This window comes from Canis lupus, chromosome 29 (genome assembly GCF_003254725.2).
Source record: "Canis lupus dingo isolate Sandy chromosome 29, ASM325472v2, whole genome shotgun sequence".
Taxonomy (NCBI): domain Eukaryota; kingdom Metazoa; phylum Chordata; class Mammalia; order Carnivora; family Canidae; genus Canis; species Canis lupus.
Window position 1 is genome coordinate 7,486,082 of NC_064271.1, and position 17,490 is coordinate 7,503,571.

General features: G+C 43.2%; 1 long non-coding RNA gene across 1 annotated transcript; it reads right to left on the reverse strand.

The window, feature by feature from the left end:
* Nucleotides 1-3,548: 3,548 nt before the first annotated feature.
* Nucleotides 3,549-11,894, reverse strand: LOC118352781 (uncharacterized). Its single transcript, XR_004810508.2, has 2 exons — nucleotides 11,349-11,894; nucleotides 3,549-4,803 (listed from the first exon to the last, which is right to left on the reverse strand). It is a non-coding gene; the product is annotated as an uncharacterized LOC118352781 (long non-coding RNA).
* Nucleotides 11,895-17,490: the final 5,596 nt, after the last annotated feature.

Here is a 17,490-nt window from a genome sequence, read left to right on the forward strand (position 1 = left end):
CGATTCTATGAAAAAGAAGAAGTGAGAAGAGAGAGGGGAAAGTTAGTTTGGTGTAGACACTGACATTTCTATGTGAGTGATTTGTTTAGTTAATAGTCACCCCAAAGATTGAAATAGTGCTTTCAGGCTTTCCAAAGTGATTTCCTGAGACCTAATCTCTTATGCTCTTCACAAGAGCCTGGGACAGAAGCAGCACCATCGGCTACACTTCGCAGATGAGGAAACTGAGCTCACAGCCCGTCACTGAACTTGGCAGGTCCCACAGCACCGGTGGAATGGGGCCTGGAGACGCGGCGGGGCGCAGGGTCCAGGCCTCAGGCAGACTGCAGGCACTAAGGTCCCCAAGGGCCCCCTGGGAACCCAAACTGAGGAGGACCTGCTAGCCCCGCCTTCCTCGTCTAAGCCCCTGATCAGATCCAGAAGCTTGGACCTGCGGGGGCGGGGGGCGGGTGGGGGGGCTCTGCAGCCAGAAAGAAAAGTGTTTGGCGGCCTGTTTGAATGCTGGTGAGGAAATCCAGCCCTGGCACCGATCCTGAGCCCTTGCTGCAAGTTCTCAAAGTTTTCTCAGGGCAGTTTTTCTGTTTCCATTCGTGGTTTTCCGGCCATGGTCAGAGTAGCTGAGCCCGTAGTTGCAGCGCTGAAACTTCTCACTTCTCCATTCCCTGGGCTTCCTCCTGGGTGAGCAGCTGGCGAACAGCTGGCCCTATCTCTGCAGACCTGATAAGGCCCTCCAGGCAGAGGGCGTTATGGGATTTAATGATGCTTTGGCTCTGGGCTGGCCAGAGGGCACCCAGGCCCCTGAGGCCCCTGAGGCCCCCTGCTTTTGTGGGTGAGCCCAGCCTTTCTGGGAGGATGCGAGCCTTCCCCATCACAGACCCCATCGGTAAACAGACCTGTAGAAGCTGCTACACTCATGAAGCAGGGAAGGATTTATATGCTGGTGGAGGAGATTTTGCTCCTCCCGCCCCACCAAACATTAGTTCACTATTTGGGAAAATGAATAAAAATTAGGTCTCTGCCCCAGGTCACAGAATGAGAGTCCTCAGAGTCCCCCGAGGCACCCAGAAGACCTAATGCCATGTGCCCACCCTGCTCCTGAAGGAGGATGCAAAATGCAAGGTGAAAGTAGTGCTGAGCAGACTGGGGGCTCAAGGAGGGCTCAGATGCTCTTAAAGAATATCAGAGTCATGGCCTCCTCCCCCAGTCTTGCCTTGTTTGGGTTTATTCTTAATTTGGATGAAGTCATTTAGGTTCTCTTTAAACTACCTTTCAGAGTTCAGGCTTCCGTCTCCAGGATCTGATACTGAGTGCCTTGGCGAGTTTCCTAAAACTGAAAGTCCAGCACTGTTCAACTTCCAGCTAAAAGCTTCCATTCTGTTCCATGATTAGCATCCTACCTTTATTTTCCTAACCTAGTCACCCACCAAAAATACGTTGCACAGCTATTATGTCTATGCATCTGTAATGGGGCAGCACTTGGACCATATTTCTACCTCAACTAACATGCACCTTGAACCCTACAACTCATGGAGACTTTATTTTGATGAAGAGCAGGCTCTAGCCAGTGTCTTGGTGTCTCCGAAGCCTAGAATAGGCGCAGTATCTCCCACAAAGTTAGTCTTACGAAACGCTGCTGAATGGATGAAGTCTGAGCAAGATTTCTGTTTGAGGTACAGCTGGGAAGAAAAGGGGGGCTATAAACAAACAAAAAGGTACTATATGCTTTCCCACTCAGCATCTGTCTCAATCGCCTGCACAGACACAGAGTATTCTACACATAGAGAAATGGAGGATACTCGGTACAGTTCACTCAACTCTCTCTCTCTCTGCACATATATCTGAAATATGCAGAAATGCAATTTAAGGAAGGGGTAATGGCACCGTTTGTAGTGTTAATCTCCCAGCCTCAGGCTGAGTGGAGAGGAATCCAGGACAGGGGTGGAGAGATAGGAAGGGGGAAGACAGTGGCTCCAACTGCCACTCAGACAGGCTTCCCAGGGAGAGGGTGAAGGCCAGAGAAGATAAGGGGGGTTTCTGAATGCCTTTTCTGTGGAATCCCCCTGCCCCCACTAATCCTCCACCACGCGATCTTGCCGATTCGTTTTCAGACTCAGACCCTAGAAGGATTTCAAAGGGAGACCCCGATGGGGTGGCAAGTTATCCCTGCATCCCTACAAGCTCCCCTTGGTGACCTGCCCAACAAGGCAGGTTGTTCCCCATGAAAGTGAACTCAGGAGAGCAAAGTACTCACAGCCAGAGACCTTCTCACGGGGAAGGGCAAGGCATCGTTGGAATTTTCCACTTTCCCTTGGCTTCTCAGAAATGCCAGGCCACGCACTACCTGACACACACCTGTCCACAGGTGTCCACGCACCAGCAGCTGGAGGGTTCTTTGCTGGAGTGGAAACTCTCAGCAAGCAGCCTCAGCTCTAAATTGCTGGTTTGCTAACAAGCCTTCTAATCCCAACATCTGCTCCCCAGGAACACTTTAAATGACTGTTTATGCTGTTCAGGACATCTAAAAAAAAAAAAAAAAAAAAAAACCTGGCTGCAGTGAAATTTGGATGAAAAGGATTTTCTTTCTCAACAAGATTATATTTTGTCATTGTTTTTATTTTACTCATTAAATTGCCTGTGATACTATTTTTGATTCCCAGAGGCATGTCAAAAGTTTTGCCCGAAACCAACTGATTCATGTAATTATTCCTCCCATTACTGGTGATGATAATCCTGAGGGCTTTAATTTCCAGGCCACCCCATCCACTCATGCTGAACTTCGGATGAAAGGCCCCTAGGGCTGTTCTTACCTGCCCTGGCCCAGGAGGGGGACCTTCTATTGGAATTATTGATCTTCTCCTTACTTCCCAAAAAGCCTTGGGGAAAACAACACACCCTGTATTATTAGTGCCACGGACAAGGCAGTCCCAGGGCATATGGCTTCTGTAGCCTTTGAGCCACAAACCAGTTTGATGTTTCTGTTTCTGTATCTTCCATCTATTACCACTTATTTCATGCTCTCTTCCTACCACCTTCATCTATTTCCAGACCCCACTTAACTGACCCCTAGGAAGGCACTGGTTCTGCTGCTGTCCTGGCCACAGCCGCAGAAAATGCTGGAAGAGCTCCGAGTGGCCAAGCAGGACAGCTCTGAGACTCCCTCCTCACCCATAGTCCCAGCCCAAAGCCATTTCTCTTTCCTTCTCTTTGCATTATTTTAAGTATCCTTACCAGGGGCTCAAACAAATGAATTTTCAGAATTTTACTTAGTATAACACAGTAGTGAATAACTATAGTTGTCATCCAAACAAACAAACAAACAAACAAAAAACCCAGGTTGCTGAGAGTGGGGATGATATAAACTCCACTTCCAAGGTATATCAGGGTCCCAGGGTCACTGATTCAGCTCTGTGAAAGCCCACAGCTCTTCCCCATGCAGTACATCCATGGCTAAGGACAGCTAGAAAATGTGGGTGGTCAGAACTCTGGGTGGAAAACACACACCTGACTGCAAACACTTAGTACCAGAAAAGAATCCAAAACATTAGTAATTTTTATATTAATTGCATGTTTAATGATAATATTTTGGATAGTTGGTTAAATGCACGATTAAAATTAATTTCACCTGCTTCTTTTTGCCTTAAGGTGACTAGTAGAAAATTCCCAGTGATGCATGTGACTACCATTATATTTCCAATGGATGTGGCTCTTCAATCTGCTTGTGGGAGCCTTCTCCAGGGCACTTGCTGACTTCCTTGCAACCGCCCGCGACAAAGGTTCTCCATGTCTGTCACCTCCCATATTCCTCCCACTCAATTCTGCTCTTCGGTCTGAGACAGTCACCTCCTCCACAGACAACCAAAGGGCCACGGTGGTCAGAGAGGACCCTCTCTTATGAAGAGGAGGAATGGACTTGCCCCTCACAGCCAACTTCACCATTCAGTCATCTCAGGCCGCATCATGAGAATGATAATATCTCCCTCCATCATGACCCCACATGCAGCTCAGTTCTTTTCCAAAGAAAATGCAGCACCCAGGAGGAGTATTTATTGCTAAACTGGTACAAGCCCCACTTTCCTGAGACAGTCTACACATACTGCCGTATCTACTTGGAAGAATCACATGGAATCACCTTTTCTCTGAAAGATGGAGGCTGTGACTCACCCCCCACCACAGAGCTGAGGAAAAGAAGTGCTGACTCCAAATAACCAGGTCTCTTGGCTCGAATCCTGTCTAGAGTTCTCTCTGATTCACACTCCTTTGGTGCCTATAAAAGGGGAAAACTGACTTCACATCCTTTCGATGCCTGCAAAGTAGAATCCTCCTACCGTGGCTCTCGCATGGGATAAGGCTTCCCCCACCTCGTAGGAGTTACAATACCTGCAAAGTGATGAAACACAGAAATAACAAGATCTTGGGATGTGTCCACATGACGCTGAACAGCCGGATCCTGACGACATCCCAAGAGTCAGTCCTATTATGCCAAGAAATCTGACGAAGAGATGAAGTGTTTCGACGTTTCATTCGAATGTAGGGGCCTGGTAGAAAGACAGCTATGGACTGACGAGTGGTCTGGTTATCAGAAAAGGCTGTAGGATACTAGATTTACACCAACCACGGATAAGGCAGCGCAGTCCAGGGGGCAGTTCCTGATTGTAGACGACTGAGGAAGTGGACGACAACACCCGAACACGGGTGGCTCCTGATAGCGGACCGTCTCTCTTCCGAGTGGCCAGGAGTGTTATTTCAGGAGCACAGCACAGAGCCAACTCTCTGCTCAGGTCCTGGGGGAGGCTTCAATTGGTCCTACAGGAAGAGCACAGCAAACCAGTCGCAATTCCAGCCGGGCCATGGGCCACGCCAGAGGTCACCGAACACCCCATGCTGAGTGCGAGGGAAGGGCCCAGGGCTCCAGGGACTCTGGACCCCTGTGAGGGAGGACCGTGAGGGGCCGTCCACTGGGTCTCTGCCAGGCCTCTGCAACCCTGTGCCTTGGAACCCGGGGCTTGTTGCCTTGCTGTCTATTTTCAGGACCAGAGGCCTGTATCTTCTCCCAAGCAAGTGTTTCAAAGAGGAGTCTCTCATACTATAGTGTGTGGGCAGACGTGCCCTGGGAATGGTGGTTCAAGATGAAGTGGACAAGAATTATAACATGCAGCAAGTTAACTTTAATTTTCCAAAGGCTTGTGAAAAGGGAAGATTTCAGATCTTTTCAAACCTTTATCCCAAGTGGGAAGTTTTTATCTGATTTGATTTTTTTATTAAAGATTTTTTTTTTAATTTATTTGAGAGAGAAAGAATGAGCAGTGGGGAGAGGGAGAAGCAGACTCCCCACTGATTGGGGAGCCTGACGTGGGGCTCAATCTCAGGACCACGGGATCATGATCGGAGCTGAAGGCAGATGCTTAACCAACTGAGCCACCCAGGCACCCCTGGAAGTTTTTATTTTAAATGCTTGAAAGGCCAGAGTTATCTTTGTAAACATAAACTGTGCTTCACTAGGTCACATCAGTAGGACATCTGACCTCCCCCATCACTGGCCATGCCACCAAGGGCTCTGGCATTCACCTCCTCTTGTCTCTATGTCCCTCAGCACCGAAAAGTTCAGTTTATACTTATATGTCACGCAAAACAATGATGGATAAGTAAGCCATATGATACAAAACTACATGTATGCTAAAACAAAAATGCTTCATTCTAATTTTCTCTATTGTCAAATTTGAAGTAATTTCCTCCTTTGTCCTTCCCTCCTTTTGTCCCTCCCTCTCCGCCTCCCACTCTATCTTTTTTGCTTCCTTTTTGACTCTGGCCCTTTTTTGCTGGTGCCTTGTGCATCCACTTAGTCTGCTTATTGAAAAATCCGCTTTGGTGTCATCTCCTCAAATAATCACCCACCCCAAAGCTCTAACTTCCTGCATATCTCATCATGGTTTTATCTCCCATGAATGTACCTACAGTGAGAAAATCATCTATTCATATCCCTCACCTCACATGAAAGGACACTCTGTTCATTGGTTTGTCACCTTGATATCTCTAGACGTGGCATGATGGTCTCCTGTTAGCTCTGGTGGCCTCTGGTGGACTTATGGGTACCAATCCATCATCATCTTTAAACAGTAATAAACCAGGGAATGGGATTCTGATCCAGTAGCTCCTTGACCACAGGACTTCCTTTCCTTTCTTTTCTCAGCATCTTGGAGTGTTTCTTCCTCCTTCTCCCCCTTTGCCCTGAGCCCATGGCCATCCTCAGGACCAGTAGAAGGGAGGTCAGTGTGAAAGGAAGATGACTGAGCCTCCACCAATCGCCTTCCCTTCTGCCTTCCCTCAGCCTCAAAGCTGGCACATCACAGCATCTCTTGCCTTCATGTCCTTTTCTCCACAGTGACTGTTCTATAGCTCATACCAGAAAATTTTCTCCTTTTCATGTAAATACAATGGCCAAATTTTCCAGAAAGTTCTAATTTAAAATGTTCTGTTGCCAAGAGCGAACTCCCCTTTAAGAAAATAGGACCGCTTGCCTAGTACAAAAATAGTGGAAGCCTGTGGTTAGCACCTATAAGAATAATTCTGAATTTGCACTTTTTAGAGTCTAAGTAGATGTCAAGCAGCAAAGGAAGGAGGGAATAACAAAGTTAAGGTGCAGTGACTTCACATTAGACTTCTCATACTTGTTTGCGAATCTTGAAAACATGGCAGGCTTTGATTTAGGAGGAAAGCACAATCTACAACATCGAAGTGGCCTCGACGTAAATAGAGAGGACAGATTCTTTAATGGGAAGCCTCAGAGGAGCAAACACACAGAAGGAAGAGGCAAGACCTTTTCGTTTCACTCTTAGTACGTTTACGCCTTTGTTGAACAGCTTAGCTACCTGCTAGTGTTCTGGGCACCTTGGGAATGCAAAATGAATAAGGCATCCCTCTTGCCCTCTAGAAGTTCACTGCAGTGAAGCTGGACACATCTGTATATCATATTCTCTCTCTCTCTCCTCTCTCTCTCTCTCTCTCTTTTAAATTTCAAAATAACCAGAAACTTACAGAAATGTTTCAGGTACAATAGGAGGACATTTTTCTTCCATCAGTTTACACTAAGTTGCTGATCTGTTGTCCCATCTGTAATAACCATGTCTTTTATTTTCTCTATTCTGGTGCTTTGACAGCTGAGGTCTTGCTGACCCTGGAGGGACTGGCACTATCAGGGTAGCCCCCTTCCTAAAGATAACAAACAACTTGTCATCAAGCATGCTTTGCAATGCAAACCAACCAAGTCAGAGTCCATACCCACAACTCTTGCACTCTGAGCCACTAAACACCTGCCCCGATCACCCTAAGGCAAGTACCCCCAGACAAGCAAGGTCAGTCCTTATGCCCTAGAGCCCACTGAAATAATTCAAAATAGCTAATTCCACACCTGCCTGCCTTGCTTTGCCTGTTCTTCTCATGGAAACCACAATAAAAGCTCTTGTGGACATTTTCTCGGCTTCCTGAGGAGCTTCCCCTTGTGGGCATGTGTGGTGTGGCGTGCCCCCCACCCTTGGAAACAGTAGCAAACTATTTTTTCAATGGCAGTCATGTCCTGATGTGTTACTGTTACCATGCCTAAATAATAATAAAACCTATTAAACCACAATCATCTGCGAATACTTCACGTATAATTCTTATATAACTACAAACCATCTCTTAAAATTTGGAAATTAACACTGAGAACATTACTACCGTCTAATCTTCAGACTCCTTATGAGTTTTGCCAGTCATCTCAATCATGTCCTTTAGAGCCAAAGGATCCGGACCAGAATCCGACATCACAATTAGTTATCAGACCTCTTTAATATCATTTAGAGCAAAACAATTCCTCTGTCTTCCTTCACTTTCATGACCTCGATCTTTTTGAAGATTACAGGCCAGTTATTTTGTAGGAAGTCCTACAGTTGGACCTATCAGATGTTTGTTGTCATGATTAGACTCAGGTTCCGCATCTTTGATGAAATATTACAGAAGTGATGTTATGTCCTCAGCGTATCTCAGCGGGGGCACGACAGTACCAGTTTGCCTCCTTGCTTTGGTCACTTAATGCAATTGGTGTCCTCCAGGCTTTTCTACTAAACGGTTACTCTTCTCCCTTTTGTAATTAATCATTACATTGGAGGCTTTGGAGGATCTTGTGGAGAAAAAACTTTGAAACTATGTAAATATCCTGTTCCTCATTAAACTTCCAAAGTATCTAGTCGCACAAACTCCTGCTTTCTATTTTACTCAATAGATTATAACTTGTTACATAGAGTCCATTATAATGTGTTACTGTCATTATTTATTTTACATTCAGATTGACCCAAATTTAGTAAGTGTGTGCTTTTAAAAAGTGCCCTCAGTTACCATTTGCCATGCCCCCATAATTTTTAAAGTACTTCTTGGCTTGCTCTCTCAACAAGATGTTCTGGTCTCATCTTGTACTTTTTTTTGTCCTAGCCCAGGAGTTGACCATTTCTCCAAGGAGTCCCATATTTTTTTAGAGGATAATGGTATTTTGAAGTCAAAACCTAGGCACTGGATGTGTTCATTTTTATGGGGATGTTGCTGCTCCTAGGCCTTCTTGGTGAGCAGAGTGAGGCAGCTGGTATGTACATGTAAACATATGTGCAGACACACGCACATTATGTTTATGATTATTTCTCTATCTATATCTCTCTAACATGGGATTCTATCTTTGGAGAAAAATATGATAGGGTGAATGCTGCCAACAGGTTTGGGATCCTGAGAATTCGCTTCTTTCCTGGTTTTCGTTTGTTTGTTTATTGGTTGGTTGGTATATTAGTCTGCTTGGGCCACCGTGACAAAATGCCACAGATTGGGTGGTTTGTACAACAGCAATTTATTTTCTCACAGTTGTAGATGCTGAAAGTCTGAGATCTAGGTGTCCGCAGGGTTGCTTTCTCCAGAGACCTCTTTCCTTGGCTAGAAGATGACTACTTTTCCCTGTGTCTTTACAGGATCTTCCCTCTGTGTATGTCTGTGTCTCACTTCCTCTTCTAAAGACACCCATCATATCAGATGAGGGCCCACCCACATCTTAATCTTAATTTAAATACCTCTTTAAAGATCCTAGCTCCAATACAGTCACATTCTGAGATACTCAAGAGTTTGGGCTTCGGTGCCTGAACTTGGGAGGGAGGGGATACCATTTAGCCTTTAATAGTTAATTTGTCAGAAAAATCAGCATGCAACCTGGCAAAGTTCTCTATGTTCTAAATCTAGAGACATCAATCTTAAGCAAAACGAACAGTAATGAAAACCTGAAAAACAAAACAAAACAAAAATCACAATTTTCCTTCTTCAGTAGAAAACGTCTGTCTAAATTCCAATGGGCTGCATCTGCCCTCAGTTAATGCCCTTTTCTTCTCGGCCCTTCCCAGAGGCTTTTGGGGGCTCTATTCTCCATAATATCTGTAATGCAGTTATATTCATTTTTTAATTTTAATTTTACTTGTAATGTCCTGGGATAAAATGTCCTTTTAGAGTTTGCCAATTAGCTAATTTGTTAAAAAGAGTTTTTAAAGATTGGCCCTCAAGCTAAGTGAAAACAATATCAAGGCACTAATATAGCAACTTTTCTAATTTTTTAGGGTCACCTGGGTGACTCAGTAGGTTAAGCATCTGCTTTCGGCTCAGGTCATGATCCCAGGGTTCTGGGATGGAGCCCCACATCAGGATCACTGCTCCATGAGGAGCCTGCTTCTCCCTCTCCTGTTCCCCCTTGTTTGTGCTCTCTCTCTCTCTGCCAAATAAATAAATAAAATCTTTATTTAAAAAAAGACATTTCTATTTCTCAAAAATTCCATTCTTTTTTTTTTTTTAATTTTATTTATTTATGATAGTCACAGAGAGAGAGAGAGAGAGAGGCAGAGACACAGGCAGAGGGAGAAGCAGGCTCCATGCACCGGGAGCCTGATGTGGGATTCGATCCCGGGTCTCCAGGATCGCGCCCTGGGCCAAAGGCAGGCGCCAAACCGCTGCGCCACCCAGGGATCCCAAAAATTCCATTCTTTATTTTATAGTATGTTCTGCATTTTTAAATATTTTTTTACTTTGTTTTACATCACTTCTACATTTAACCAAAAGATCCACTCTTTTTTCTTAACATCTACACTGGATTAGAACAGAAACAGATTTCTTCTCTGCTTATTTCCATCTTACTTTTTTACAAATTAGTATTCATTAATCTGAAACGTGCCAGCAACCTCAAAGTCAACCAGAATGTGATTTTTTAGAAAAAAAAAATTCATCCTATAATGAATTTAAAACTTAATTTTATGGTTAACCACATGGTCTGTTCCTTTTCTTTCCTAGTCTCTTTTTTTCCTTTATGTGGCATGATGTTTGAAAATGACCAGAGAATATTCTCTGGCACTTGGGTTTGTTTTCTAACCAGGCAGCATTTGGAGCACAAAGTATTAAATAAATGTGGCCAAGGGGGCTGATTGTCTTGAGTGGTCCCCACACCCACATGCATTTTATGCTGCATAACACAAGTGTGTTACCTGATCCTCTGGCCAACAGTAATTTATATTTGTCACGAGGGATTTCTACAAAGCTTCCCTGCATCCGGCTCCATTGAACAAGCTCAGGGAGGACTAGTGTGCAGTGTCAGGACTCAGGCAGCAGAGCCAGTCTCCACCACCTTCCAGCTGAGCCATTTGGGGCAAGACTCTTGATCTTGCCCAGAGTCAGTTTCCTCTGCTGTAAAATGGGACAGTCGCCGCTGTGGGTAGAGCTCCTAGCTCAACAAGAATGATGTGGAACAAATGTGAGAACTGAAAAGAGTCAATGTGTGCAAAATCCTCAACAGTGCTCATTAGCCCAGGAGAAGAATCAAGAAAAAAGGCAGTAGGAAAAGAGAAATAAATGGTAGGTTCAATCATTTCTATTGGCAGAGCTGTAAGATGAAGGATTAAGAAATTGGTATGGAAGAGCCTAAGTCAAAACTGGGAGGAACTGCAACTCATTTTCTCTAGATAAACCGTCCTGTGTCTTTATATTGGTATAGTGGATTACAGGTCACACTTTTCTTTGATTCCGTTTTGCGCTCTGGAAGGACATCCAGGCTTCAGACTCAGCTCTTCAGACGCACTTGGGATTCCTCCTGAATCTGCTCGCCCCCCCACCCCCCGCATGCTCTCCACCCACCCCTGCAAGCTCTACCCACCCCCCATGCTCTCCACCCCACCCCCCATGCTCTCCACCCATCTCCACCCCCACATGCTCTCCCTCCACCCCACCCCCACATGCTGTCCCCCCAGGCTCCCCCCCCACCCCTCCCACCCCTGCATGCTCTCCCCCACCCCCACCTGCTCTCCTACCCTTTACCGGCGACTGGGATCTGAGTCACGTTGCAAGGTTTCCCCCACACAGTCTGGAGGCCTTCATCCCTTGGCTCTGAATTAGGCAGAGCAGACAGAGTTGGGAAGGTCAAAAACAGAACAGTTCCTCTTTCAATAACTTAATAAAGCGTTCCTTGCATTTCCCCGAAATTTCTTCTTCCTCTTCTACCTCTTCTCCTTCTGTTTTGACCCCATGTATGGAGAATTTCCCATGAGCCAAGCTGTGCTAAAGCCTTTTCGAGTGGAGTCTCAGGGACCTTGTAGTCTTCCCATTTCAAAAATCAGGAACGGAAGTTTCGTGAGTTGAAAGGTTCCCAAGCTTGAATTGTGGCTGAGGGATAACCGAGCCCGGCCCGCGTGCCTCCGGAGCGTCCGTGTCCACCCGCCTTCCCGGGCCTTCCCCGCCTTCCCAGGCCCGCCTCAGACCCAACCCCTCAGTCCGCAGTAATTCCCAAAGCAGCTCTATGTCTGCTTCCCAGCAATCGTCGGGGGCTCCACGGCCACTAAACCAGGTCAAGACAGAGCCACCAGACCCCAACCACCCCATCTCCTTTATCTTCCAAACTTCCCTCAACTCCTCCCCAAGGCTGACTCACATTTCAAAATTCCTTCCCCAGATGTGACAATCCACACACACACACATGCATGTGTCTGCACGCATGCAAACGTATACACAACACACATAACACACTATACACACACATCCCTATGTACTCACACTCCTACATAAATATACACAGACACCCTTACAACTCAGTTCTCCATACACGTCCTTACCCACACACTCCTGAGCACAAACACGTATCCTACACACATAAATGTCTTTACACATACTCGCACCCTGCACACTCATCTAGGGACATGCATACCTCTATACACACACTCTCCTGCATACACACACCCTTACAAAAATACAGATACCATTTCCATACATACACCCCTACATACATACTCTATATACACACCTATACTTGTAAGCCCATGTATACCCGACACACACGTGTTCGTTCGGCCACTATCTGAATATGGATGAAAAGCAGAAGAAACTAGGGCTACATGTTATCATTTTACATTCCCAATGATGGGACTAAGGGAAATTTTCTCTCTTTGTTAAACTTTTTTTAAGTGTTATTTGGCAATTAATGTATACTGAGAGGAAAAAAGATCATTTCAGGTAATATAGTCAAGATGTTTTTATGCAGAGGACTTTAGGCCACCTAAATATGATGGTGTAAATAACTCCATTTTAAAAAAGAAGAAGACACCTTGGTGTGTTTTCATTTTTATTTGCTCTATAAAAGATTATGGAATTGATTTATTTTTATTTAAAATTTTATTTTGGGGCACCTGGGTGGATTAGTCCCTTAAGCGTCCAACTGTTGATTTTAGCTCAGGTCATGATCTCAGGGTCCTGGGATCCAGCCCCATATTGGACTCCAAGCTTAGCACAGAGTTTGCTTGTCCCTCTCCTCTATTCTCCTTCCCCTCAAATAAATGAATAAATAAAATCTTTTAAAATTTTGTTTTATTTTATTTTATTATTTATTATTATTTTTAAATTTAAATTCTAGTTAGTTGACATACATTTCAGCATTGGTTTCAGGAGGAGAGTTCAGTGGTTCACCGTTTACATATAACACCCAGTGCTCATCATCACAAATACCCTCCTTAATGCCCATCACTCATCAATCCCATTTCCCCGCCCACCTCCCCTCCAGCAACCCCCAGTTTCTTCTCTATAGTTAAGGGTCGCCCATAATTTGTTTACCTCTCTCTCTCTCTTTTCCCACCTTCTTGAATGTTCATCCGTTTTGTTTCTTAAATTACACATATGAGTGAAATCATGTGGTATGTATCTTTCTCTGATTGACTTATTTCGCTTAGGGTAAAGCTCTCTAGTTCCATTCATGTCCTTGCAAATGGCAAGTTTTCATTCTTTTTGTTGGCTGAGTAGTACATGGAATTTGTTCTGCTTCATTACAGCGAGAAAGTGTTGGCCATTCCTTATGTGAATCTGCTCTTCTTATTTGATTACTGGTGAGTTTCTGCAATAGGTCACTTTTGTCTTATTCCAGGGCTAAGAAGTTTTTTAGTAGAGCAAGTGCTATCCTAGCTTTGCAAAAATGATGCTAAAACACATTCCATCAAGAGATATCTTCCTTACCATTTACTATCACCCACTGAGATAGAACTACTGGAGCTTCTGAGAGTTCAGATAGAAGGCTTCACTTCATTCTATTTATACATTCTGGGTTCTCATCAACTACACATCTGATATTAAATTTCTTTCATTTTTAAAAGAACTAGAGCAGATTCTTTTCTGTTAGGACAAATATACTTCCTTAACCTCAAATCTATGTGTTAATATTTAGGAGGAGAAAAGTACTGTGCACAATAAAACCATTTCCGATGTGTCAAGTTTTATAGTGAGTCATGGGTCTGTCTAACCAGATAAAATGTAACAGGACATCCTGTAGGCACCATGCAGTTTTTCCAATGCTTCTAAATTTTTCTTTTCTTTTCTTTCTTTATTATTGTTTTATTTATTTTGTCTCCACATGAGACACAAAGGCAACTCAATTTTAACCAGATACTAAAACATGTTACAATGATAGTTGCAACTGTGTACAAAAAGAAAGAATTGTGAACATAGCATGGAAGGACTATTATGTTTGATAACATCTCTGCAAAATAGATTTTTCTTTTAGAGCACAAATCCCCTCTTGATTGATATTTATTCATTTGTACTTTTTCTACCCTTACTTCCACTCTTGCCGTGTGTGCTTGGTATTGGCTTTTTGTTTGTTTGGTTGGGGTTTTTTTTTTTTTTTTTTTCCTTGCTTTTACTGGGAAATAAGGGACTTCTCTGAAAGACTAACGGAGATATCATTTTGTTTTGGCAATGTGCCATTTTATACAGAGTTCCCACATCTATTTGGAAATGATTTTACATTTCTTCCCAGTGGAAAGGTGACAGAACCATTCGATCGAGTGTTAGATAGCCGACTGTGGGCCACCAATGAAAATGATTGAGGATCCATCAGAATAGAATAAAAGTCAGCTGATATGTATAAAAAGGAGGGACAATTAGAGATTAATAAGTTTTTATTTAGGTTTTACTTAAAGAATAAACTTTGTGGTTTCTTTAGCAAGAATGACCCTTAGTAAACATTAACAAATTGAATTGTATTTGGTTTTTACAAATGTTCTCAAATATCTCAAGCATTTTTATTTCATACCAAAAAGTTATAATCATCAATCTAACCCAAAAGATAAGCATGTAATTAGTTGCATTTAATCAAACATTTAACTACCGATACTGTTACAAAAGTGATGCATGACTTTGATAATTATTCTTTCTGCCATTTACTGGCTATGTGATATTGGGCCAGATACTTAGCCTCTCTGATCTTTCCTGGCTCTGTGACTCTTTACTATAACATGCAAGTGAAAAATAGCAAAAAAAAACTTGACAGATTTTTACTGGGGAGAGAAAACGAGTAGTGTCATCAGCATATATAGGTGACTTCAGCCTATAAGAACGGCGGTATTCCTGAAGACAGATTACAGTTTGACACAAATGAAACATGTATGAAAATAGGTGCCATCTAAGAGATGCCTAAGAGGATGTATATGGCAAATGCACAACAATCACATGCAATGAGAGTCAACAATAGTTACAGCTTTCATTTAACCAATTCAACCTCGTTTATGTTAGCTGGCCCACTGTGCCCTGGTTAGCACAATGTGAGGCACAGAAGTTGTATACATTGATCAAAAAGCTGGTAACAAAATCCAGTTTTCAGAAATCTCATCTCATCTTTGGATTTCCTAAGGACAAAGGAGTGCCAATGAGGGTCTTGGACTTCAGATCTGCTGATTCTTCCAACAACTTCCAATGGAGCCTCTTCCTAGGCCTTGGGTGGTGGGGTGGAGGTGAGGGGGTATTTCTTATTTCTGCTTCAGTCTCACACCACACATATGCCATAATATAGGCCATAGACACATGTGTACACATATATACAATTATGGTCTCTTCAACCTCAAAGTCCTAAAATTTGATTTTTTTCCTTCATCTGACTGTTAGTCTAACTTATTTGATGGCTCTAGCTTGATTGGTTCTCAATCATTTCCCAAGCCCATTTCTTTGGAGCCCTCCTCTTTTAGGGCCAAGCCAGGTACTGCCAGAGGAGTAAGTAAATATTAAACACAATCTCTTAGGGCCATTTGTGTTCCCTCAAGAATGTGCCCTAATCAACGGTGTACTTGAGCAATGTTCTAAACTTTCATGTTCAGATCACAAAAACAGTCACATATAAAGGAACTTTAGAAGGTGCAGTGTGAGTTTTCCGGTTGCCCTAAGGTTTTCTTTGTTTCCATTTAACAGAAGCATCTAGTCTGACTGGTTTAGAAGAATTCATAATAGTTGGTGAAGATTTAATCTCCCTAATGCAAGCAATCTTCTTACCACCTCTTTTGTATGCAGATGATCCTCAAGTGATTTTCCTTATTGAAACAAAAAGCTGCTTCTGATTGGACTAAGCAAAAATAGAGCTTTATACTGCACACATAATTGCTCCAGGTTACAGTGAAATGCCCTGAATAGGCAACAGGCCACCACATCTTACTGTCAGAAGCATAGACTCTGAAACCTGTAAGTTCCTATAGATGCCATGTAGACCAGCCTCTAAGCTTAAAAGTGAGGAAACCAAGGTTTCATAGCTAATAAATTGTGAAGCCAGAGCTGAAAATTATAAACTGATCTTATAATTCCTATGCAATGTTCTACCAAAGAAGGGTTCTTTTTTTTAAAGATTGGTTGATGAGCGAGAGAGATAGAGAGCACATAAGTCAGGGGAGGGGCAGAGGGAGAGCCCACTGTGGGACTGGATCCACTCTTGGATCATGACCTAGGAGGAAGGCAGACACGGAACCGACTAAGCCACCCAGGCACCCAAAGAAAGGTTATTTTTATCATCAGCTTAAATCCCAGAGAACTTAGGCTTTATAGAGCATAAAAACAAAATTATTTTGTTTGTAAAATTAATTTTTAATATGCTGAAGAACTCTTATCTATATTCTCAAATATTCATTGAGAAGCTTCATGTGTCTGGCATTGTGCTAGGCACAAGGATAGAAAGGTGTGGAAGACACTGTCCTCAATTTAAGGAAGCTCAGGGTCCTCCTAGATGTGCCTGTAGAACACGAGTTGGGATGTTAGCATGTCCCTCTGCATTTGAGGCAGGGAATCGACAAAGTAAGGTGGGTTGTCACTGAAGACCAGTGCAGATCGTGGTGAGCAGTGGCATGCACCCTGATTCTGGCTCAGACCTGAGTTGAATCCCAGCCTCCCATTCACGAGTGTTGTGACCTGGTGCAAATCTCTTAATTTTTCTGTGTCACACTTCCCTTTATTTGTAGAATAAGTGTCAGAGTAACCAGGGCAATTTTGAGGACTAAATGACATAATACATGCAATGTACCCTGAACAATGCCTAGTACTCAATAATTATTACTTACCTTCTCCATTGTTGAAAAGCAGAGGTGGAAATCACATCTACCTCAGAACCTCAAAGACTTAAAAAAAAAATTCAAGTTAGTTAACTTATATTATTAGTTTCAAGGGTAGAATTTAGTGATTCATCAGTTGCATATAACACCCAGTGCTCATTACATTAAGTGCCTTCCTTAATGCCCGTCACCCAATTACCTCATCCTCCTACCCACCTCCCCTCTAGCAACCCTCAGTTTGTTTCCTATAGTTAAGAGTCTCTTATGATTTGCTTCTCTCTTTCTCTCTTTTTAGGATGAATGAAATGATGCATTCTAAAATAATTTGTAAAATATTATTATTACATTATTATTGGGGTAATAATGACTATTCGCCTATTCCTTGATTCTTTCCAGTTCAAGCATTCCAACCACTTAAACAGAATCCATCTGTCCACCTTCCAAAAACCACAAAGCCCAGAATAAGGAGAAGACAGTGTAAGGAAGAAGTTGTGTTTCTGTGTGCCTGACCCCACTGCTATTGGTTCAAAGTTATTTTTGCACTCACTAAACTCCCAGAGAAGTTAGGTAGTAATTCTAGTCTTTGATTATATCAAGATTTTATTCCTGG